Consider the following 26,315-nt stretch of genomic DNA (forward strand, 5'->3'; position numbering starts at 1 on the left):
TGGTTTTCTTAGTGCTCTAGTTTTACCACAGACTGCACTGAAAACGGGTGCAATGCTTTTAATCTCTCTTTGTATCCATCCTTCATGTTTGGAAAATGAGAGAAATGGTTTTCCTTCATCATGAAGGATCATGAGATCATCATTCATGTTCATTAACCCTACCTGAGATCTTTGTAAATGAAAAGCAAGGGAATGTTTTCAAATTTTTGTCCAGCAACATTTCTTAAAAGGCTGCATTAGCACTGCACATTAGGGTGAGATTCCACACTATGGTTTCTTGGTGATAAATCTGGTTTAAAGTTTTTCATCAGATTACCACCCTCAGTAACTTGTGAGTAGTGTGCTCTATGCCAGTGAGTGAAATGAACTGGGTTGCAAATAGTCTTCTAAAACATGCAACGGCAACCTTGGCAACTCAGTCTGTAACGTGTTCTTGATGAGTGACTTGCCCTGCATCATAGAGGGATTCCTTGGTGGTAAAGTGTGTTTTCTAAGCCATAAGATAGCTCCACTACCATTTTTTGTTTCTTTGTTTTCTTCTTGGTATGACTCTAGGCTTGTTGTGTATGAATTTTTTAGTCCCTTTAATTTCTGGGACAGTTACAGTGTCCTGACCTTCTCTGGAAAAATACTTTAATTATTTGTATGTTATTTTGATGATTGCTTATTCTCCATGTATAGTTACTTAATACACAAAATAACAAGTTACATCTGTAGATGCTTTACAGGCTGCTGTCTAGACTATCAAAAGTAGTAGAAAACCTTACAAATCTTACAATTTTACAGTAATAGCATAAAATCTTACAAATACGGGATCTCATAAACTCATTGTCTTTGCTCCCTTCCTCGTGGTCTTTCACCAGAGCTAGAGAAAATGCAACATGGAAATTATGTAAATTATAGTCCTTGAAGCACTTAATAATAACTTAAGGACAGGAGTAAAGTAATGGGATATGTAAAGGTATGCAAGCTGGTCATCTTATACTAAATAAATAGTTGTGAGAAATAAATTATTTCCAGTTACTTTCATGATTCCTCCTCCACGTCTTCAAACCTTTAAATATTTTCAGTGCAAATGGCGTGAGAGCAGAAAAAAAAGAGAAGTAAACAGAAAATTAGTGTCATGAAGGGAAAACAGACAAAGTTGGCAATGGATGCCACATTTCCTCTATCAGAAGCGCCAGAGAGTCTCTGACAAGTGATACCTGTGTGATATCTCCTCTGAGACACCCATAGCAGATAGTGCCACGGCAAAATGAAATAGGAACTCTCCCTGCTGGAAAACCGCAGATCTGTTTCTTTGTAAAAAAAGTCCAACCATCCCAGGGTATATGGGTTTTCTGTAGGCGCTGTTGTCCTTGGGTTTGTTTTTGGGGGTGGGATTTGGGAGATTGCCACTGGATATAGTGAGAGCACAATGGTTCCTTTCTGTCCTTCACATGTTACCTCGTTTCACTGCGTAGCTTTTGTATGAAGGGTTTACAATGTTCAGAATGTCTTCCTCATATTACAGGGACAATCCTAAAGCAGAGGTTTCAAAACTGTATTCAGGGAGGGCCAGGTAGGGAATGGGACATCACGCTAGGAAGTAGGCAGCAAAATGTATCTGCTGTGTGACTTGGGATGGTGAAGATTTATAAAGTACCTTTCCGAGCTGCGTGCAAAAGTTGTGCGGGTCGTGCTTGGGAATCCCTGCTCCCTGTCACCCTGAAGAAAGCAATTACATTGCAACAGTTTTGACTCAAGGGCATCTGTGTCAAAATCGTTAATCAGATAAAACACTCGTATGCATAAAGACTGCAGGATCAAGCACCGAATGTACTGTAACTGTATCTTCTGACAACTGGAAAAAAGTATTCAAGTTTTAACATTAGACGGGTGTTGTCATTTTTGATGGCAGCAGAGCTCTGGAATTTGTATTAATTGTAAAAAATGCAATGACTGTACTGTTTTAACAGTTGGCATAAGGAAGACCTCACTGAGAACAAATGAGTCATAAAAAGAACTAGGTTTACACACAGTAATTAACTTCTCTTTGTCCTGGTGTATGATCTGTTAGATGCTGGCACTGGGCCATCATGATAAAGGAGATCAAGATACCTGTTAAGAAAAACTGCCTACTTCTCCTTTTTTCTTCTTTACTTCTCTACAAAACAGAAATTCTACATCTCCTTAAAATGCAAAGTTTGGACATTTAGTAACAGGTTGCGTTAGTTACAAAACTATAATGAAGAGAACAGCAGAAGCTCAATGCAGTATATACACAGGATTGTGCGTATGTGGTGATATGTACGCAGTTTTGTAAATCCTAACACATAAGCAAGTTCTGCAGTCTGTGATTATCTGAGTCGCCCTCCTGGCAGCAATTTCATTGGCTTCTGTGAAATGTCTGTATGTGTGAGGAGTTAAAAAAACTTGCAGAACTGCATTGGTAAATTAAAGTTTGAAAGATCAAGGCAGTAAAGCATTAAAAATAGACTTCATTATACTTATAGTATGGTCTGTGTCCTTATGGTTTATTTTAGTTTTATATACAGTACAAGTCATTTACTGAAGCTCAAACCTTTGAAAGGTACAACGCTGAAGAGATACAATGCCGAAGTTTTGTAGAGTGGTTGCTTTTTCTGGTTGGTTGTCTTCATTTGAGTTGTAGTTGTGCTTTTAAACATAAACTTTATTTATTAATGGATATCTTTGACATTGTTTTTGTAACCAAAATTTCTCATCTGACTATATTTAGCAGAACTATGGTGCTCTGCTGGGAAAGAGAGAGAGAAAAGGAATGTCTGTGAAATAGCCATGTAGGTTTTCATTTATGACTGTAATATTAATATATGTTTTCATACCAGTGAAATGTAAATACTTTAGAACTCCTGTTCATTGTTATCAAATGAAAACTAAATACATGTTAGCATTAAAAAGATGACAACTTACGTGACTGATATAATTTTACTGTTGAAGATGACATCCAAAAGAAAGCAAATAGCATAAATTAAACTCATATTTAAATTGTAAACATTTGTCTTAATTTTATACATTATGCTTAGTGCCAAAAGCAATATGTGTGTGTGCTCTAAAACACATTTTTACCCACATGGTGTACCTTTGTGTTTTCCTTATACTTCTTTGTTGAGATCAAAAGAAACAACATGCTCCACTTAGTGATTTTTTTTAAAGCAAAATCCCATCACTGTACTTTGATTTGTATTTGTGACCTATCTTAACATGTTGGAAAGAAGCAGGTGAGGAAGGCCTGGGAGCATTCACTGGACTGGAATAGTGTCCATGCTGGATCACTGGTTGACATGTGACCCAAGCTGGCAGTAACTGTAGAAGCATCTGGTAGATACTGTTCTAGATGAAATCAGACTAACTCTTCTCAGATCTTTCTGACCAAATGAAGAGCCATATCATGCACTAACTGGGATTGCTGTTCTTCCTTGTTCTTCCTTCCTGGCAGGTATTTCTTTGAAGCAGGTCCTGCTGCCAGCAGCCTTGGCAGTGCAGCAGCAGGACCTCACTGAGGACTGACCACCTCAAAAATGAGCAGAGTTTTCAGGACAGTGTATAAACATAGTGCTTGGCTGGGAGAAAGCAAAAAGGTAGTAGTATCCTGTTCCCTCCACAAGTCACAGTGCTTTGGGGTTTAAAAATGGTCCCTACTGACTTTTTAAATAGGGGTTGATTTGGTTTCTATTTGTAATTGTTACTTTTTTTCTTGACAAAGAGTCTCTGCATAGGGGGATTGTATAAAGAAATAAATGGCATAGTCATTTTCTTTGTTGGTGTGAGTTTTTCAGTGTGCAACTGAAATGTGTCCAGCAGAGCCCTTAAGCATGTCCATAACTCTGCATATTGCTGCTGTGGTGAATTGGACTGCTGTTGTCCCTAGAGTCATGCAGACATTTAAGTGCTTTGCTGGATCAGAGCCTAATTTTAGAATAATTTTCAGTTCTTTCAGCTCTCAGCCTACTAATGTTGATAGCACTGTGTATGAAAAATAGCTCTACTATGATTATGTTAAATAAGCCACACCACAGGCATGAACTTTTTGGAGTAGGCAGTACTCTTTTCTAGATGGCAGTCTACATTTTTTCTTCCTTCTTACACATGTTCTCTTTTCACACAAAGTAGAAATAAAATGTTATTTCTTAGCATGAATATAGAAATCTCTTCCCCATCCTTGAATACACAAGTATGCTGTAGCAGCCTTAGACCTGAGTGATTTGTCTTTCTTTTTTTATTAATCCTTTTTTATGAGCATTTCTGTTCCTAGGTTTGGGTTTCTCCTCCCTTTTGTTAGAAATATTCCTTTCTAACTATTACAAATAATAGAGCTGCTTCTAGTTAATTCCTTACTTTCTGCTTCTCTCAGCTTGGATATTTAACTACCTAGACCCCAGCCTAAACTTTTATCTACAGTTTCTAGATTACTGACTTCATTGTTTTTTATGCATTTGTGGCAATATTTGAATTGTAAATGCTCTGAGAGAATATTTGCTTTTAAATCAGATTCTGCTTTAAACCACAAACAGATTTTTACTTGTCTTAGGCATTGTGAAATTTGTGTATATTAGCTGTCAGTTTTATACAAAATCTTAACCAATTGTCCTAGTTCAAGGATCACAGAAACAGAGCATGTTGGTTTGGGGTTTTTTTTTTGTTTTTTTTTTTTTGCTATCTCGAAGGAAGAAAACCACAAGAATGTAAGAAAAAATAATTTTTAACAAATTAGAAGGGAGAAATTTCTACTGAAATGCATGTGAAATACATATAAAAAGGATAAGTTGGTAGAATTTGTGAACATAATTCATGAGGTACAAATATACTTTTATGGTGAAAGCCACTATATGTTTTCATATTCTTGCTCTAAATTTTGAGCATATGTGAGAAACTATGACCTCACCAAAGTCAAGGACAAAACTGCTGCTGGGTTCACTGGACTCTGGGCTTCACCAACGTAGGGAACCATTGTCGGAATTACTCTCTGGAGTGAAAAATTAGTAGGTTGTCACAGAGAACCTGCAGATTGATATATCCCCTTCCTTTAAGCACATGACAAATCTCACTGAAAATAATGTTGTAAAACAATCTTAATGGTATCTCCTTTATGTTTAAACTTAGGCTGACCTATGAAGCTTTAATATGTGTGTTGTGCAGTGCTTTCAAAAAATACAAGTAAGATTGGTTTTACTTGTGATTTTGTTGTTTAGTGCTACTTATCCATGCCTAATAGTGTTAATAACTTGACAACGATAAAGCCATCTTGTGACTGTTCTCTTCCCATAAAAATAGGCACCTGGCACCTAGTGCCAAGGCAGATATCCATTGCTTGAAAGCCGTTTGTATTCATCCCATGCTAAGCTAAGACTTAAATAGAAACTAGTCAGTGCAACATCTAACACGAGCTGCTTGTGCTATGCAGACTATTATCTCCTACTGAGGTGATTTGCTTATTTGGTTTGCAGAACATTTGTGTTCTTTACTAAAACATAGTCAAGAATATTTTTTTTCCATACAAGCAGCCTGCAAGCAGAACGGGCACCGTCTTGCTGTGATGTTATTTCTCCTTGCTGACTCAAAGACTTACGTGGTAAACTGCTGTTGTGCAAATTGCAAAAGGAAGGAGAGAGTTGGACCTTGAGGTAACAATATTCATATGGACTACAGAATTAAGTATTTTCTTTGAAGTTTGCCCTTGTGCAGAGCAGGCCTACTTAATATGTTATTCTGCTTGTTGAAGGTATATGTGGAAGTGCAAATATTGCATAAATGAAATGCGGGACCCTGCTCAGGCTTGTATTTTACTCATAGTTATATTCCAGCACTGGAGTTTAATATTTGCTTTTCTTGAATATTTGTGCCAAGAAAACACAACAGCTCAGAATTGAATGTGCAATTAAAAGACTTCTTAACTTCAAATGGGTTGAAGTGGTCACTTTCACTGAGCCCTATCTCAATTCTTCTCTTTCTTCAGCAGAATTATTTCTTCTTTTGTCTAAAGCCAATTTTTTTGTGACCAGACAGAAATTTTTTCTATGCTATTTTGCTGCATGTTCTTGCCAAGTAAATGTAGTAGTAGCATTCCTTATCATAATAGAGATCCCAGTTCCCAAATGCCACATAAACTGCTCAAGGAAAGCTATGGTTCTATGCATTTGACTTCAATTCCCTAGTCCTCCTCAGCCATTTTATTTTAGTCATAACAGGATTAATACATTTCCATGAGGTAAATGAGAGTATGAAGGAACTTCAAGGGCTGTTAATGTGCAATTTCTTTTTTTCTGTGCCTGTTCTTCAAGAAGCAAAGTGGAGATTCTTCCTTTTTTCAGGGTTGTATTTAACAGAAAGTGGTTACCTCTAAATGTATTCACATGATAATCCAGACTGTTGCACAACTGTACTATTTTCTGCACTTTGGAATGTACCAGTTCAAAGGACTTAGTTTCAGAGGTTGCCCTAGCTACTCCAAATCATCAGTAATTAATTTTAGAAACCTCAGGAATCAACTGAGGGGTGGTGCCAGTTCAAAGCAGGGACATGATGGTTGTCCAGTGTTCTTCACAGGGAAGCCTCATGGGTGTGGTGTCCTTCCCATGGAAAACCCCCAGGACTCCTTTGCTTAGGAACTTGCAGGAGTGGGTTCTTGATTATACTAAATAAGATGAATCACAGCAGTGATGGTTTATTGTGTCTCTCACTCTGAACCCCAAATTTCCTGGATATAGAAAGATAGCATTTCCACATGATAGAAGGTTTTCTGATATTGATGGAAAACAATAAGAGCATTGGAAGTCAGGAAGAACTAAAGCTTAAGTGAACTATTTGATGCTATTATTCATCAAATGAGTAATCTAATAGTGCTTGAATACATAAATTAAAAACAGTAATATACCTCATTTTAACAGATGAAGAATATTCAAACCCAAGTATTCAATAAAATTCATCTCTGAGTTAGGTTCTTTAAAGCAAGTTGGGGTTATCTCAGATTGTGATTCCAAAGTGTGAGAAAGGAATTCGTCTAGTGTTTCTGGTTCACATCCACCTCCTTAGTATTCATACATTTAGCAGGAGAAGCAGGAGGTGATACCTAACAAGAACTCCCACATGCTCAGGCTATAAGCAGCACTTCTAAGAGCAAAGGAGATGCAGGGGCTCAGGTTTCTTTCTCTGTCCTCCTTCTGTTGCAGTGCAACTTCATCAGCTAATGCAGCGGGGCTGTGCCATAATCGTCACACACTGTGATAATTTCGGAAGACTGATACATGTTCAGACAAGGAGTTTGCTTTGCAGTCTCTTGTATTTCGACATACGGCCAGTTGCAATCTGTCCTTTAAGAGGATCTAGTGTTGTTCTGCTCTTTAACCAAACTATAAATGGATGTAAACAGCCAATGTTTTTTCCTTTTGATTACAAGATCTTTATTACTTCTCCAGTTCATTCTCACCTGTTTATTGGAAACTAGGAGAGGACAGTTCTTATACTACTTACTGAGAGTATAAGTTTATAAAACATCAGGGCCTTGTCTTTGTGTAATGACTTGTGATGGCATTTTTCTTTTCCTTTCTTTTAAGACAGTAGTGGTTGGGCCTAGAACACACTGTACCAATGAAGTCCAGGAGGATTTTTCCATTTTTCCTCGATATGTTTTATATGTTGATTTGCTGGAAACTCAGTTTTTTCAAGTTGTCTCTGGGGTCCTAACTGAAACTTTGAAGTAGGCGTTGGCTAAGACACTACCTACAGTCAACAGTGAGGGATGCAAGCCTCCAGAGGATGACTTAGCCTTCCAGGTTCAAAATCTGAATTTTCAGTCATTCAACAACGGCTTTACATCCCTGCTCTGCCACCCACAGATCTCCTAAGTCTTTCTTCTTCTCCATGTCAGACAAACTCTTCTTTCCAGATTGCCTCCCTGCACCAGAGTCCTTGATCTTCCCCTCCCTTTCCCCTAGGAGAAAATCTGCCTTGTCTCTGACTCACTGCCATGTTTAGCCCCCTCATGCCGTTGAGTGTTTGTCCCACAGATCCAAGGTTATTTCCTCACTCCACCCCTTGATTTGTGACTGTAGCCAGTCTATTCCTTGTATTCGGTCTCTCTCTCAGAGATCTTCCTATACCTCTTTGAAGATTACCCATCATTAAAAGTCGTAATTAACATAAATGATAAAATATGCAGGAGTAGGAGGCAAAGCACATACTCCTAAGTGCTGTTTCATACTGACTATATATCTCAGTTTTCAGGTTTCTCCTGCAAGTCCAAGCAGGCAACCCAGTAAGCTCAAAGTATTTAATATAGTATATGGTGTTCTTTGCCTTGGTTTGCATTGTATGACAACCAGTTTTCAGGTTTGTTTATATGAATCTTTCAGTAGTGCCAAGTTCTCTTCAAAACTCACTACACTTCAGTGAAGTATTTTCAGGTATGTGTCTGTGCATGTACGAATATATACATTAAAATATTATATATACACATGCACACACATTTATCCTACCAATAAGTTAAGATTTTTAGTATTTACTTGCCTAAGCTAACTGGTGCAGATATTCACACCACCAACAGGGTAAATTGAGCAGTTGAAAAAAGCATGCAGTTTCAGAGTGATTACTGATATGTGTCAAACAGTTTATGTGGTGACTAACATTTTAGAACGAGGAATTATCAATTAATCGGGATATCTGGTGAGAAATGGGCAAAATTGACTGATTGCAGGCATGATCGTTAAATTGCAGGCTCCTATGTATTATACTACCTCAAAAGCTGCAAACTGGAATAACAGCTTTCATTATAGAACTTCTTTTTTTTTCAGATAATATTTCTTAGTTATTATTTGGATAAAACCTTCAATACTAGGAGCAAGGTCCTTTGTTTCCCTTCTAAAAGGCACGGCTCAGTAGTTGCTGTCAGTGGAGTGTGGGGCTTTGGGAATTTTTGCACTCTGTATTGTGCTGTACCTGTTGGTGGGCGGGGGAGAGCAATGGAAGGTCTTTCTCTAGGCAAAATTTGGGCTTAAGGGAGTGTTCTGGCTTACTGGCAATCTTTCTAAGATGTCCTATGGACTTCAGGTTTTTGTGGTACCTTCACAATACCGTATGCTATTGTGCAGCTTCTGACACATCTTTCAAGGCTTTTGATAGGATGCTAATCTGGGTTTGCAAGAAAGCCCTCAAGGTGGCCAGGCAGAACTGCCTGCTTGTTTCTTTTCCTTTTATTGCTCACTCATGCTGTTGCGAACTTTTTGCAGAAACAAGACCCATCCCAGCCTTTGCATAGCATCACTTTATTTTTAAGAAAGATTGTGTTGAATCAACCTCGTCCTTTTTGTTTTCTGTCTCCTCTGGTCTTTCACATCCCTTCCCCGAGGGTTGCTCTTGCGTAACTGGGCATGAGTTAAGTGGATTCAGTCAAAAGTCAGCTCCTTTTGTATATCTCCTTGCAATCTAAGGAAGAGACTTGTTTTAAAAGAATCGGTCTATTAGTTTTGCATTCATAAACAGTGAACTTATCTTACCTGCAGGCACAAAGTGCAGCTTGCTTTCTTCCTGTGTTTGGTCTCTGGTTCATAATATTTATGTGCCATATTTTGGTGCTACCTGGTAACAGTTGCCAGTGTAAATTAAAGTAGCCATGGGTAGTGAATTTAATGCCCACTGCCTATGGCCCCAAGGGACCACCCCAGAAGCAAAAGACTAGCTGGACCCTGTGGATGTCCCAAATCACATTCCCTTTCACTGGCCCTGCCCCTTACACAAAAGCCCAGGAGGGAATGTTTCAACATTGACTCCTGGGGATTTCCTTACACCAAAGGCATCATTTGATGGGCAGCTGAGGTAGGTTTGGAACTGTATAACACCACTGGAACTGATACAAAGCAGGTGGAACAGACCCAAACTCAGCCCACAGACTTTAATTACATGATGACTCAGATAATGCTTCTTAAAGTTAGGCTTTTTCTCCTCCTCCCCCCTCCATCTCTTCAAAAAAAGTTGTGCTCCATATTTTTATTTCTTTAGCAAGCCCTAATTACCTGCATTGGGCCATTTCAAACTCCACTTCATCCACAAAATCTACATGAGCTTGTTCTTTATTTTTTATTTATTTTTTGCTGAGCATATTGGTCTAAAGGCATATTGGCTGTCAAGTGGGGTGGACATGCAGTGATGATATTAAATGACTTGGGCCTGGCTTCTCTTTTAGAAGATCTTCAACCTGGTAGTGTCACTTGCAATAATACAAAAGTTATATTGTGTCTTTGTCCTTTAAGAGACAGACCTACCTTCCCCCTGTAACATTTTCTAACCAGAGCATCAGGAGTACAGCTGGCAAATGAGCTAAATAGCACTTAATTCCTCCCAAAAATTAAACATATAGATTTATTTTACTAATAAACATTGAAAATCAATAATGGTTTGTATCATTTGAGATGTTTTGATAGCACTGAAACTCTTCATATAGGTTTTGACCACTTACACATAAAAGATTTTTAAATTTAAATAAATTAAATTTAAAGAAATTCAGTTTAGTTTTACTTACAATATAGGTTTTTCTCCAAGTTAAATAAAATATTTTTACTTACAACCTTTTAAACCAAATGTTTTGGAAAGCTGAGTGAAAATTGTGTGAACAGACAGTCCTCAAACTTGCCCTTTTCCTGGCAAATATATGTTTTCAATGAACTGTCATTTTCTGATGAAAAAAACAGCATCTTGAAAAATTCCCAGCTTGGTCCCTTCCTGATCAACCTGCTTTACAAATATGTGTAAGGTGTATGTTTTTTGAAGCCATTCTTTAATCGCCTGGAACTCCAGATTCCCCTTCCTGCAGTCAATAGCCATCTAGCTATTGCATCCATATCGTGACACCTCTCCCCTGGAGATATCATGATATCATCCCATAACACCTTATAAGTCTGCTGCTTATCATACCTGGACCATTTCTATGAGCCTTCCCCTCTTTTGTAAAGGTGCTGATTTTCCTACCCACCCTCCAGCAGGATTCTGGCTTCCCACTAGACTGCTTTTCCTCACACAGCTGGTCTAGCTAACAAAATCAAGAAAAGATATAGCTTTTCCTATGTCCTATGGAAGGAATAGAGTAAAATCTCACCTACTTTCCCATGTCCACATGCTGCTACCTATGACCTTCTTGTCTCTTACGCACAGTTCTGCAGGACTCAGCTCTCGCCCTTGGTGACACCATAACCAAGCTCATTTGAGGATTTACTCATTAGATGTTGCATGCCAGGAATTTTCATGGGTATGAGTCACCAGAAAACCTTGCCGTTACTGGGTCTGTGACTTATCAGCAATGAGTACGTGGCCTGGGACAGAATGAGAAGGCTTGAAGCACATCCAGCTCTTTGGATTTAGATTACAGACTGGTAATCATGCTGATCCTCTCATCTTGGACAAACTCATTTATTTATTCCTAGTAATCACAGTTGAGAGGGGGTTGTTTCTTCTTTTTATATAAATTCTCTCTTCTGAGACTGTCAGAGGACACAGACAATTGCACTGGAGCAGTTGATATGTTGCATGTTGTCAGTCAATAACTGCCCCATCAGTTGCATATCAGTGGTGGAAAGGTAATGGGTTTGTTAACTCCGTGCCATTGAAAAATGAGTCATGTCAGGAACATTTCTGTCTCTAGCTAGCATTTAGTTATCAGTGGAGTTGTACTGGGATGTGGTAGGAAGAGCAGAACAGTCTCATTTTACAATGAAGAAGTCATGTGACAGCCAGAAAGTATTGAAGAGAAAGCCGAGAATAACAGAAGTAATCTTATAGAAAGCCCCAGCATCTACTCAATGTTGTTTGCTAACGGCTGTTGACAGAGATATTTAAGGGATGTCAAGGGCCTATTTCTGGCTTGCTAGGCTTTTTACAAATAGAGTTTTCTGACTTTCCTGCCTGAGAACAAGGAGCATCCAGAATATTTGCTACAAGAGAGATGGAGCAGCCAAATACGAGTTTTTGCCATTATGGTACGCTCAGGTGACTCAGAGAGGCCTGGGGACAAGCAAGTCTTTCAGATCTTCCTCCCCACATAGCGGTTTTGAAGGCAACTTGTGGACAGCCTACCTAAGTGAACCTGATGGCCTCCAGACAGCACAAGACTATCTGTCACGTACCAGACATACTCAAGGAAAGCAGTTCTTGGCTGGATTTGGGGCTGCAGTGACAGGTTTGCTGTCTGCATAGGTAGCTGATCTGGGCCTCCAAGGAGTAGCCTTGGAGCACTCTTGAGGAGACAGGCCATACATATTCACAAGGTCCAAATTAGCATTTGTGCTGCTCCTTCGCAGCTGGGGAGCTACACATGGTTGATTTTGGTACTTATGACTCAGAAAGAATAGGCTGGGGAGTCTTGGTGACATAAGGAATCCCTGAGACTCTGACCCTATGAAACACCTAATGTCAGCTCTGTGCACTGGCTTGTCTCTTTACATGAGATGTGGCTTCAGGTACGTGGGAGCACCTCCAGAATGATGGATACATGCCATGGTGTTCTTTGGGTTGAATCATGAGTCTTTTGGAGTGGAATCTATCCCATCTGTGGTTTTGTGTGTGTATATATTGATATATATAACATGTACTTCTTTTTAAAAAGCAGATTATCAGAGACGCAGTATTTCCAGTACCCCTGGATGTAAGGAGATAATTCTGTCTTCGGTTAAATCAGAAATCTCCAAAAGTCATTACATACAGTAAATACACTTCTGAAAATTACAGCATGTGCAAAATTTCCTCCTTGCTTTCTTCCTAGAATGGCTGCTAATGAGATGAGGGGAATAAAAATTAATATAAAGCATATTCAGACTTGGCTCACTGCCATTATTTAGTAATGGCTGGGCCTTATGGCAAAAAAAGGGTGGAGATAATATGAGGCAGCAAAGACAGTGCAATTTTAAGGGAAATTAAAAGAGGAGGCCCAATGGAACAGATGTCTGGTTTTCCCTGCCACAAGAATGATAACATTTTTGTCTCCTCATCAATAAAAACTTTGTAAAGGAAGGAAAGGAAATCATCATGGTACTAAGGACTGAAGAGACCATAAGAGAGAAAATTCATAAATTAGATGAAATGATGGTCCACATGCAGACTTCCTGCTGCCAGTGATATTTGCATCTGTATAAGCAAATAGATGTGATGGCATGTAAATTAGGAGACAGTAAGTACAAAAGTGGTAAGTTAGCTCTAAAAAATCCAGCAGAAAAGTGTATATTACTCTCTTTTGTAGAAATACGTGGAAGCCCCAGTTGGTTTTCCCAGGGTCTATGCAGACGTAGAAAGGAATCCCAGCCCATAGAAGACATAAACGGTCAAAAAGGGAGGGGGGAGGAGATGTGCAAGGAGTTATTGATAAAGCACAAATAAAACCCAGCTCTTCTGCCAGGAACATGTGTAGAGGGTCCCATCGCTGTGCACTGGCTTTGGCTTTGCCATCAGGAGAACCTCTGAGCACCGGTGTACAGCAGTAGAGTTTGTTCAAAGCAGAAAGGAACCCAGGGCCTTTCAAAATCCACCTACATATCATCATTTTGATGAGGAATAAAAACACAATATAGCTGTAATTGAAATAGGGTGTGGTTAGAGCAAACCTCCTCACCAATGCAGGACCTGTAACAGTCAGCAGAGCACTGAGCTGCAGTGACACGAGGGGTACCTGAGGAACAGGTAGGCTGCTCAGAGTATGCAGTAGAGGGGCCAAGGGAGGCTTTTCTCAAGTTGTGTGCTGCTGAGGGACTGAAACACAGGAAGATGTTCCCCGATAACCAGCACTTCTGCTCTGTACGTTTGAATGGAAAGGTCTATGGTTGGCAGCCCTGCTCTGATGGACGGCCTTAATTTTAATCATTTGTAGCAGGGAAGGCTTATTCCCCACTCCCATCCCTTAAGGATTGCCCCCTCCAACTGATGGCTCTGCCTGAGGACTCTGTGTGCGAAGGTATGTTATACTCTGAGTTCATTTGCATCCAGTTGAGCCTGGGTCTCTGCGTGTTCAGACTGAAGTCCTGCAGTAGGAGATGTTGATTGGAAGGTTTTATTTCATATCTTAACAGACAACTCTACTGGTCCTATAATCTAGCTAATAGGCTAGTAATCAAAATGTCAGAGACATCAATGGATCTCAGCTGTAGATTGAAGTATTACAGTAGGAGAGAACAAGCATCTACTTGATCTAAGAAAGATCTAAATAAGAGCTGAAAGAAAATCAATTTTTCATGAATGAAAAGTGGACTGGATTATGCCTCAAGGGCAGGACCACATTCAGGAGGTGGCACTGCCCATAAGGAGGCCAGGAAAGGAGCCATGACTGCCTTGTCTGCACACAAATCTATAATCCCCCTACCACCCCACACCACTGCCCAAGGCCAGCTGTTCTCGGAGTGGGACCAGTCTCCAGCTTTGCTGCACAAGAGAAAAATGCCAAATAAATTTATTTTAGCCTGGCTGCAAGCTTAGCATGTTTCCCTCAGGTTTGCTTTCTCAGGTTAAATTTCATCACTTTTTTGGTGCACTAAAACCTTTGCACTAGCTTTCACCCTCTTCCTGTTGAAATAATTTTCTCCCACTGCAGAGCTCTGTGCTGCCTTCTCCTCCTTCCATGCTGTTGTGGAGGTGCTAGGTTGTGAAACTTAACCCTCCTTGTCCCACAGGACACGCTAACCTCAAACCTCTGTCCTGATGGTGGTTCAGGCACCCCTGAGTTGTAGCAACCCATTGTAGCATCCCATAACTACTCTGCACTCAGTCTACTTCAGAGAGACTTCCAGTGCTCAGGGGTGCCGTAGCAAAACGTCCTCCTGCAGAGCTTCTTCTACTGATGTCCTATGGCTGGGAATTGAAAATGGTTTAAAGTTCACCTGCACCCCAAGGAAAGTCTTTGTGTAATGCCATGCACACAACTAGGGGTTTACGTCCATCCATGCATTCATCAGGGCTGAAACCAGTGGGAGATGCAAAGGTGGAGGAGATGAGAAACAAATGTTGTTATGTTACCACCCGGACAAAGGTTCATGATCTCCTCTTGGAAGAGTCTGATTTTCTTCATGTGTACTTTTACCCTCTGCATAGTACTTTTTGCATTCTTTCTTCTTAGATTCATCTGTTGTAATGTTTTTTCGGAAACTGTGACATCTTTGTTTATGCTCTGTTTCTGTGTGATTGCTGTCTGCTGTAATATGTTTCTATGATAAGGACATGTAGCTGCTCCGTGTTTGGCACTGCCTTTTCCTTAAAATCTATTAGCAGTAGGAGCAAACCCCAGAACATAGCATTCACATTCTCAGCAGGTCAGAACTGATTTTAATTTTCTTTTTATAGAATCATATAAAGTACTGTTTACAATTCAGTACCTTGTAATCCTTTTTTGTATTTCTTTAATGCTTTTTGAAGGGACTTGCTGATTAAAGGAAAAATAAGAATATGGCAATTGCAGGTATCAGTTGGTTTTTGTATCTTAAGACAGCAGTGAATGTTCCAAAGTCAAAGAATAGCCACTTCACAGCCAGGAATCTGATTTTTCTAAAGGATGCAAATGTCATCCCAGTTTGAGAGCAGCATTTGAATATCCGCATTGTAGACTGGAGTGGGCAAATAAAACAGCCCGGTTCTGCAAGCTTTTGATTTTAGAGGAAAATGCATCATTGGGATGGTGCAGCTCTGGCCCTTACATTTAGTTTGAAGTAATTAAATAACTTGAAATAAAAGGACTATTTCCTTCTATGGGTACTTTTAACCTCTGCCTGCAAGGTGTATCAGAAAGATGTTAAAATATCTAAACATCTACAAGTATTTCTCATATTTTGAGTTAATTGCAGCAATTTTAAATACTCTATAGAAGATAAAGCTATAATACATAAACACGTATTACAGTATATATAGCAGGGCAAGTAAACATCTCATTCAGACTATATTTCCTATTGCTTTTGCATATAAGTGTCACAGTCATCATAATTTAGACTGTATTTACAGAGCACATGGAGAACAAGACCACCAAATTTGCCTAGGGAAATTTGACTGGGCTTTATATTTTTGCTGCATTTGTGCAAGTTAGAAATGGTGTCTCGGCTTTGATTTGTATTTCCTGTTGTTTGTCAGTTTGTGAAGAAACATCCGTGTTATCTATGTATTGCAGGAAGCCTGCACTCCACCTGGTCATTATGCCTGTGCTAAAAAAGCATATAAACTTTTTAATTTGCAGCATTTCCATTTTAAAAAATGTGATACCGCTATTTCAGTAATTCTGCAATTTCTTTTTCCTTTACTTGTGTGCATCAGAAAGTACTGTCTGCTGCTGAAATTTTTACTTTCTTTGCTTTGTGTTCAATAGTCACTGATTTTTACCAAGGAATTGTGAAATCGTTTACCACAATTATCTACCAAAAGCTCCTGAGCTTTGTTATTTATGTTGCTTCTATTTTTTTCTCACCTCCTATTCCACAAAAAGATTCCATATGCATTTATTTTCAGGCAGTTAATTATCCCCAGAGATCAGATGTTTGGCTGATTCATAGAGAAACTTACAGCCTTCCTCACTGCCGTGGTTTTTCGAGTAGGAACTAGTTTCCAGATTTCACCTTCTTTCCTCTTATGATCTGATTCTCATTATGAGTAAGGGCTTCATCTCACCTCATTCTTGCATGACTCCAAGATTTTCACTGTAGGTAAGGCTGGGGTTTATTTTTTATATATATAAATTTATATCTCTATGTGTATATATATTTTTTATATCTATCCAGAGAAATTTCTATAAAAATATGCTGTTGACTTGAGTTCTCTGTAGAATTTTTAAAAATTAGTTTACTTTTTCTTTTAAGGTGGGATGGTACAAAAGTATTGTGATCCTTATAAGTGACTGTGACAATCTTTTTTCAGGTAATTCATTTTAGCAAAGGGCACTGTGATCCTGTTCATAGTAACATGTGGAAGTGCATAGCTGACAAGATAGAATTTTATAGCCATTACCTAAGAAATTGCAATTTTTCAACAGTTTCATTTTTTTCCAGTTTTTCATATTCTTTTCAAATATTGCCCAAAGCTGACATTATACTCTTGTTAGAAAATTAAGCAAGCACTGTGTCCTCTTCAAAGGAAATCTGGGGTAAAACAGCTTGTGAGAAGATTGCTGCCTGCATTGAAGGGATTTAGGACGTGTCCTCTGATCAGACCTGTTCTTAAATAATGAGTTTTCAAAGTGATAATCTGCAAAGGGACATATGATCATCTGAAAAATATAGTGCTTTGTTCTCAACTTGTACAACACCAGCAATTATGCAGAAAAGTAACACAAAGACTTTGGAGGACACAATGAGATCCACAGTAGGGCACATTCATTCCATCCCACATGGACAAAATGGGATTACCTCCCTAAACCTCACAGGGTAATCCCTAAACATCACTGCTCTAATGGCTACCTTTTTTTAACTTACTTCCTTTTATCTTACTTGTTGTCATTCAGAGGCTTCTGCCCTACCTATCAGTGATTCAGAATTATTTGTAATAGGCATATGCAGAATTCCCTACAGTACTGTCTATGTATGCAATTGTTTTAATATCATTTTGCAGGAGGTTTGTTGGTTAGGTTTTTTTTCCGAAAAACTGCAACAGACTTTTCAGACTTCAGCAGAACCATGAGTTAATTGCAGGCATATTATTGTTGATAAGTGATATGGAGCATACTTGGAACATCTCAGTCTTCTGTAGGCAGCATAAACAGCATTTGGTCTGGTGATTTTCATATTCAGAAACTCTCACTTTAAATAAGGGGTGGAGTGCTTTGTGGCAGCTTTGCATTTGTTGTAACAAGAAAAAGGCACATAAGCTCTCTCTTTGACTCCCAAGATCAACTGTTTAAATGCTATTGGTGTTTCTTTCTTCACCCAAAGCATTTTTTTCTTCTACTTTTTCAAGTACAAAAAAAAGTAAATTAAGAACAATAGAGTGTCCAGTTCCCAAGGAGTCTCAGAGCTTCTTCTTTGGAGAGGTGGCTTAAATTAAGCAAATCAAAACACGTTTCACAGGCTGGATATAAAAATGGCTGGTATTCTCAGAGGATTATGTTTGCTCACTTTATTTAAACCAGCAACTGGCAAATGTCTGCAAGTTTTCTGTTGGCAGTAAGGTTTGGTCCAGCTCTGAATTTGGTGAATGATCATCTGATGCCTCTGCAAATTACATAACCATCCTTGCTTCCTGCAGTCTCCCTCTTGTCCTCATCTTCAGTCCTTCCCTGGAACAAATCCTGTATCCCACCCACTCCTCTCCCTTCAACTCTGTTCCCTCCCACCCAACTCTTCCTGCCATGAGTTACAGATCTTCTGTGTCACGCTGTCCCTTCCTGCAAGCATCAACTCTTCAGGAGGGACAAAAGCAAATCTCTGCTCACTAGCCACATTGTCATTAGCCGACTTTCTTGCTCCTCTGGAAATTAAGGCTAGAATGATCTTCCCTCTGTTGTCTATGGAGACCTTGCTTTCGGCATGAGAAGGTTTTATCCAGGACAATTGTGACAATCATGCTTTTATGGGCCTCGTCGAAAACAATGTATTTTCCAAGGGTTCCAGAATTTCAGCACAGATGTTCAGAAAGGAGCCACAAAGTTGAATGTTGGGGACATTTTTAATGGTAGCAACATTTTTATGGCAGTAACATTTTGCCCTCCCTACTTTTATATAAACATTTTTCCTCCAGTAGAGGTTTTTTGACACCCAGACAAATTAAATCTTTATAATATGATGGGAGTTTTTATTTTATACTTTTGCTTATTTTGTGGGGAAGTGAGCTTCTTTTGGTAATATTTCTGATACCTTTTATTCTGTGTTGCTGATGAAAAAATTATGTATCTACTGATGGGCATCAGTCAAAAAATTACTTTTTTCCAACCTAAAATGGAAATAATTGGACATCTGTGGATTTGTACACCCAGATGAGAAAGCCAAATATTAAATTAATGTATTAACAATGTTTATAGTTTTATTACCCTGTAATTATATCATACCTTCTGATTGTTTTCCTTTTCATCCCAGTCTATAAAATGTAGCTGCCTGAACCTGTTTTGAATGTCTACACTTCTAGTGTTAGACCTAGTGATGTTTTGCCAGATTCAGTGGAAGAAAAGGCAGTTGTAGGGATGGAATTGTTACTCTGGAGAGTGTCAATGCCTGCCAGCCATCAGAAGGTGAACTAGAGACAGCTGGAGACTTGGTTTGGGCCAATAGCTATGTTTGGCATCCTTTCTGCCAGGCTGAGTGGAAGGACTAATTAAATGCAGCCTTGAGTAGCAGTGGCTGGAAAGTTACGGCAGGGATAAATTGTGTAGTTTCAGGGATTTAACTGGTGCTAGCTGCAAAAACACAGGGAGGGGGGAAATGTTTGTCAACTAAGCCAGCAAAAGAAGCAATTGTGGGTATGGTCCTCTCAAATGCAGAGCCCTCTGAGCACACTGTTGACTGAAATTTACTGCTGTTGTCAATTTCTGTTAGATTCCAGGAAAACCAACCTTGTATATATCTATATTTTTCTTTTAAAAAATATCCAGAAAACTGAAAATTATTCATATTGTCAGCTTACCTTCCTAAATGAAGTAACTCTACAAAAGCCAGCATATTGGCTAATCACTGAAGCCCAAGATGAAACCTGATCATTACTTGATCATAGCAAGAGAGTTCTTCTGATAGTTTGATGACCCACCATGACTGGGCTTGGCTTTGTTCATGCTTGTGGTGCAATGGCTATTTCATCCTTGTCCTGGTTTCAGCTGAGATAGAGTTAATTTTCTTTATAGTAGCTGGTATGGGGCTATGTTTTGGATTTGTGCTGAAAACAGTGTTGATAATACAGAGATGTTTTAGTTGATGCTGCACTGGTCAAGGACTTTTCAGCTTCCCATGCTCTGCCAGGTGCACAAGAAGTTGGGAGGGGACACGGCTGGGACAGCTGACCCAAACTGACCAAAAGGCTATTCCATACCATATGATGTCATGCTCAGCATATAAAGCTGGGGAAGAAGACGGAAGGGGGGGATGTTCGGAGTGATGGCATTTTGTCTTCCCAAGTACCCACTACGCGTGATGGAGCCCTGCTTTCCTGGAGATGGCTGAACACCTGCCTGCCCATGGGAAGTAGTGAAGGAATTCCTTGCTTTGCTTTGCTTGCATGCGCGGCTTTTGCTTTACCTATTAAACTGTTTTTATCTCAACCCTTGAGTTTTCTTACTTTTGCTCTTCCGATTCTCTCCCCCATCCCACCAGGGGGGAGTGAGCGAGCGGCTGCATGGTGCTTAGTTGCCAGCTGGGGCTAAACCACGACAATCCTAAAACTCTACTTTCCATGCCATGGAAGATCTTGTGTTTTAGTTATTGATTATTTCTTAATTTAAAATGCTAACATGCATTTTATTTTTATTTTATGACTGAATTTAAATGTTAATAAATATTAAAATAGAGGTTATGCACTGATTAAATTGGACCACTTTCATTAATAGTCTGAGTTCCTTCTGTTGATTTTTGACAGCAGCTTCTGCAATGAATGTCCCAAAGAGCTTCATGGAAAACAATCCCATTATCCACATAATTTCATAGAAGTAAGGCAGCATTTTGCCATTGCTACATCTATCTGCTGCAACTCTCTGTGGGGTGGAAAATGGGAGGTTTTTGGCACCAAAGCAATCGTGTGGTAATTTTTAGGAGGAGTACAAAGCAATGTTTTCAGTTGACAATAAATGCAGGACAGTTGGGCCAATGAAATAAGAGAGACACCTCCTCTTTGGAAGAAAAGCTGCAAGGCTTTTAATGATTACTTGTAAGCAAGATTTTGCTTTTATATGCCACCTGATGATCTCTGAAGTTTTTATGGGTAAGTCTTATAATTCATGCTATGCAGTTTATAGCAAATGTACAAAGCATTGTCCCACCATAGACACCTGCCTTCAGTGAGGACAGCTGCCTCCAAGTGGGCAGTTAAACAGAGTTAGAAGAGAAATATCTCAGTTCTGGTTGAAGTAGCATGACAATCCTGCAGGTGGAGGCTACCTAGCTTTCTGGATTGAATATGATATTAGAAACCCAGTGGTTGGAACTACAGAAAAAACATTCAAACAGATAAAATTCCTCCTCCTCAGTTTCAGCTAACTTTAGATGTTTTCCACACCACAGTTACCAGTTAAGTTTTTCTAGTATTGCTCCTGAAACCACCTCATCATCAGCTGACTTCCATTTGAAGGGAGCCTATGGCTGAATTTAGTGGAACAGCCTGCCTCATTGGAGAATTGGATAGAGTTTTAGTTAATAACTGGAGAGGGATGGCCATCTGATACATTCCCATAAGCCTGAATTGCTGATGCTTAGCTATAGGAGCACTAGCCCAAGCTGTCTGTCAGTTTTGGCTTATTGTAGATCAGAGAGCTCATCCTCACTGTGTTGGCCATAGAACCATCGTCTCCAACTCTAAGAGCTGAGCAGTGCATTATTCCTGATGTATTTTTGTAAATTACCCACTTGCATTTAAGAATGACAGAAAATAAATGTTGAGCATTGTACAAAACTTCTGTTGAGTGACTTGACCATGGGTGTAGAGGGGTGGTTAGGAAGGAACGTCGATAAGCTGATGCATAAACTGCGTCAGGGGAGGGAGACCATGTTTTTCCTCTTCCTTCACCCTCTGTTCCCCAGATACTCCATTGGAGGCTCTCTAGCTAGGACACAACGCAGAGCAGTATGAAGATATGTGTGGCTATTTGTTCTCTATAGAAGACTCAGCTCTGACCTTCACTCAAATGGCAGAGCTGTGCAGATCTTAAGGTAGAATTTCCACTGCTACCTGTGGGAATTTTACCACGGGAAAGAGTACAGGTCTGGGCCTGGCATGTGAGATTGGTCTGTGTTTGCCAGGGGTTTTGTTGACACTGAAGTTCCTAAAGAGAGATAACCATTATGATGGCCAATTGATACTTAACAGTGTCCTGTTTGGGCTTGCCTGGACGTGTGAGTCACTTGAAATGCTTTTTGCTTTGAGTCAATCGTATCGCTTCTGGCACTGGAATTTTTAGCAGAGACATTCGCTGATTTTGAAATCTTTTGAACATGCAAGCAATGCATTAATTTTTGGAGCCAAACATAGCCTTGGCTTGCTGTGATGGTGCAAATTGGGCACTGTCTTGGAGGTGTTTTTCTTCAGCCCTTCATCCTACATGTAATGGACTTGGGACCAAACATGATAACTTTAAATGGTGCATCTCAGGGCTGTGGTTCAGGAAGTGGCTGCTGCCTTGGCACCTCTATCCTTCTTCTGACTGTGCTCCAGTCATTATTGTGGAATTTCCTCTCTTTCCTCTCTTATAAATGTAATTCTTGGCCCCAGATCCAGCCACACATTTTGCATGGGAGTTACTGTATTTTGCTCCCATTGGACTACTCACATGCTTAGAAAAATGCATGTGGTAAGGGCTTTGAGTCCCTGAGACCTGAAATCCTCATCCTAAGATAGCTACATTACATTAACAATTAGAACAACTTGAAAGCTGCCAAGCAATGTGACTGATGTACCATTAGTTGTGATTTTCAAAGCACTGGATTTAGAGACATTTCTTCCCTGAAAATTAAACAGAGTATTAAGAGAATAATGTGGGCAGACTTCACCAGACAATTGGGATATTATGCATTCTGGTTGATCCTTTGATCCACCTTTCAATTGCCATGTTAAATAAAATTTATGCTGAGTACAAATGTGTGAAATCTCCTATCTATTCCTTTGCTGTTTCAGCAAGTGCATATGTCTTTGTCCCATATATCCGGCAATTTTGAGTTCCTCATGTGTCAAAGTTTGGAAAGATTGCTCATTTAGTAGCTTGGTTTGCAGGACTGTAGTCATAAATTACTTATTGTCAGACCTAATGTATTAAGGACAAGAAAATGATGTGTTATTTAGATATGAAGTGTATATGTAAGAGGCGGCATAATTCTGGTAGGTTTTTTTTCCAAAAACTTAAAAAACAAATTTCATGGACATTTATGTATTAAAATGAATGGATGAATTAGCATGAATGAAATACAGTATTTATAAACTAATTATACATGACTTTTATTGCAATCCAATTTTTTAGAATAATATCATCTGTATTCCAGCTTCTGCATTTTTAAAATATTATAAAGTTCTTTGTAGTAAAATCCCTTGTGGTATAACAAGCAAGAAAGAATCTGCCTTTCAATTCTTATATTCAGAATGTAGTTCTAGGTCCTGATCTTTGAAAATGTTTGTTCATGGGTCTCATGCAGAAGTCCCACTTGAAATTAGTAAGCCCTTAGGTGACTGAGGATTGTCCACAGATGTACAGATTGTAGGACTGAAACTTTACTGTGTCTCAGTTGAAAAACAAAACAAAACTGAGACCAGTTTTCCCTATATGGAAGGACTGGCTAAAATAACTTCTCCGTAAATGAAGAGGTGTCTCTACAGTCATTAACTAGTTTTAAAAAAAGTATTTTGGGAGAGGGTGAAGACAGAAATAACCACAAAACAAAGCTGTTTATTAATCTTTACTGGGAAATTATTACATAACTTTGGACCCACAGCTTAATTTTCATTGCTTTAATCCTTAGACTGGAATCCTCAGAAGGGGAAAGCTTTAGAAATATTTCCTTTTTACTTTGTTTGAATTGATTTTGTTTCACTGGTTTGGTAAAACAAAGAGCATGAACAAAGAGCACTTCTCCCTGTTAGATGCTAAAATGCACAAGTATACTGTCTTCATGCATTCATATTCTGCGCTTAAATTAACTGAAGCCTATGGCAAGATTCACATTTTCTTGACTGGATTTTTCTCAGATTTATCACTGGAGCACAGATTTGCATTGTAGAAATCTAGCAAATTATGCAAATGGAGCCCAGGTTGTGCTGCTGTAACTGCAGTGGTCCTCAGCGCGTCCCCAGAATCTTCCCAAAGAAAAAAGATTAAGATGCAATGACAGAAGTGTAAAGTCCCTATAAGAGATTCTGCTTGTGTAAATTGCTGTTAAAAACCTCTATGGTAGGTGATTGTGCACTGCCTTGGAAGGCCTGTTGTTTCTACCAGCACATTTTTTTTTAAAATTATGTTTCATCCAGATTTTTTTGCTGCTAATTAAGTCAATCTCTTCTTTCCTGGGCATGAAGAGCAATTGATCACTTCATTAAAATCTTTTTTACATAACCTCCCATCTCTGTCTTTTTATATCCAAGTTAAACATATCCACTCATCTCACTTCGGACTCTATAGATTGTGTTTCCCCAGACTGTTATCATTCTTGTTTTCTGAGTGCTTTGCAATTATCTGTCTTAAAAAATCAGATCCAAGAAAGGATACAGCACTTAAACTGTAATGAATGTAAGAATAATTAGCTCCCAAATCTGCTATATACCACTCCTCTGAATAACATCCCAGGATAAGTTCCTTTTCCTGATTCTTTCTAAGGAGCTTATGCTGTGCCCTATCTCATTCTATATTGGCCAGTTTTCCTGAACAAATGCTTAATATATTGGTCTATTTCAACCAAATTTGACGGATGAATGCATGAGGATCCATAGTTCTTATTAGTTTTGTGAAAATCAATGGCTGGGCAGGTAACAGAGAGCTCAGCTACCCTCCTAGAGATACCTGACTGGTTGGAGGGTTGGCATGTATGTCCTGTCCACTCTGTCACAATTCACATCTGGCTTCCTATTGCCTAGGCATGCGAGGCAGAAAAGGGAGCATAAAGAGGGGGATTTGAAAAATGTGGGAGTGTACTGCAAGTGTTTTGGGGAGGAGATGCAACTCGGGAGGGAGTAGCTGCAGCTGTTGGTTTAGAAAAGAATAAATGCAATTTCACATTTCATTAGTTCCACTATTGAGAGATTTGGAGGGGATTTTTGTTTGTTTTCATTTGTTTTGCTTGTGGGTTGGTTGATTGGTGGGTTTGTTTGTTCGTTGTCAAAAGCTTTGACCTCCTGGCTAATTTTCAGATTGTCATCCACTGTAATTCCTATATGATTTCCTTCAATTATACTACTGTGCTGCCTGGTGTTTTATGTCCTCTTCCTAAGTGCAATTTGCAATTCAAATAATATACTCTCAAAAGAAAAAAAACGTTTGGGGGAATTACATGAGTTACTGAAATGCAGCATTTAGATGCACTTGCTGGGAAGTGTTAGTTACTGTACACTATAGGACAGAAAAGAAAAATATTGCAAAAAATTGTCTTCCTATACCCTCACTCCACCGTACTTATTCCTGGGGGATGCCCAGACATTCTTTCAGCAGCCTGAATTTACTTTGACTGTGCTTTTACAAAGTTCGTACTGAAATATTTAACATACACCATTCCTTACTCAGCCCAAAAGCTATGTTTACTGTATAAAAACTCTTCTCTAATATGAATAGATTAGGTCAGTCTGACGAGACTCCTGTTGCTCTGAGGAGTGGAACAAACTGAGCAGGGAAAGAGACTGACGATATTCTCACTACTGTTACAATGATCCCCTTTAACTCCAAGGTTACCCGTGCACTTGGCATGCTGGTGAAAGAAGTTTTATTCTGTTGCCTGGGAGGAACATGTTGTTTGGATAGAGAATTTCGGCCTGCAGAACTCGATACTTCCAAAAGAGTAGGGATAATTCAAGTTTAACAGCAAAAAAGACTATGAAGTAGACAAAAGTCAACTATTGCAATAATATCACTGTTTAGTTGTTTAGGCTTGATACGAATTAACTGCTGATTCTTGCTACCTATACTCTTCTTCCTTTTCCACTCTTACCAATCTGATGCTGTACTCATAATTCAGAGAAACTGTAGTAAGATAAATATGACGAATTCCAACTGTAAATATTAGCATGTGCAAATGCTGTATACAGCTGCAATATTTGCATTTACAGTGCTTATAAAATATGCCAGAGTAGACAAAAGGTGCACAGCTGTTCTATTCATGGCTTAATTTTGGAATTATAACAGAATGTTTATTTGTTTTTTTATTAGCTGTGTTGTAGAAAATTAAAGCTTTTCCCTAAATACTGGAAGGCAAGAAATCAGTTGAAGAGCAATAGAATTTTTTTTTTTTTTGTATGACTTGAAACAGACCATTTGGTTATATTAATTGCTTGGTGTGGTGGGAAAATAGCTGTACTTTTCATGTTCTTTTTAATGTCAGAGATCAATTTGAAGCATATTACATTGTCAAAGGCAAAACTCCTGTTGCTTTTAAAAGAACGGGCATTGGTCTGAAAAGGTCATTTTGAAAGCAGGCATCATTGCACATCCTGTCTACATTGAGAAGGAAATTGGGAGGATGTGAACTGACAGA

Source organism: Ciconia boyciana, chromosome 4, assembly GCF_034638445.1.
Source record: "Ciconia boyciana chromosome 4, ASM3463844v1, whole genome shotgun sequence".
NCBI classification, from domain to species: domain Eukaryota; kingdom Metazoa; phylum Chordata; class Aves; order Ciconiiformes; family Ciconiidae; genus Ciconia; species Ciconia boyciana.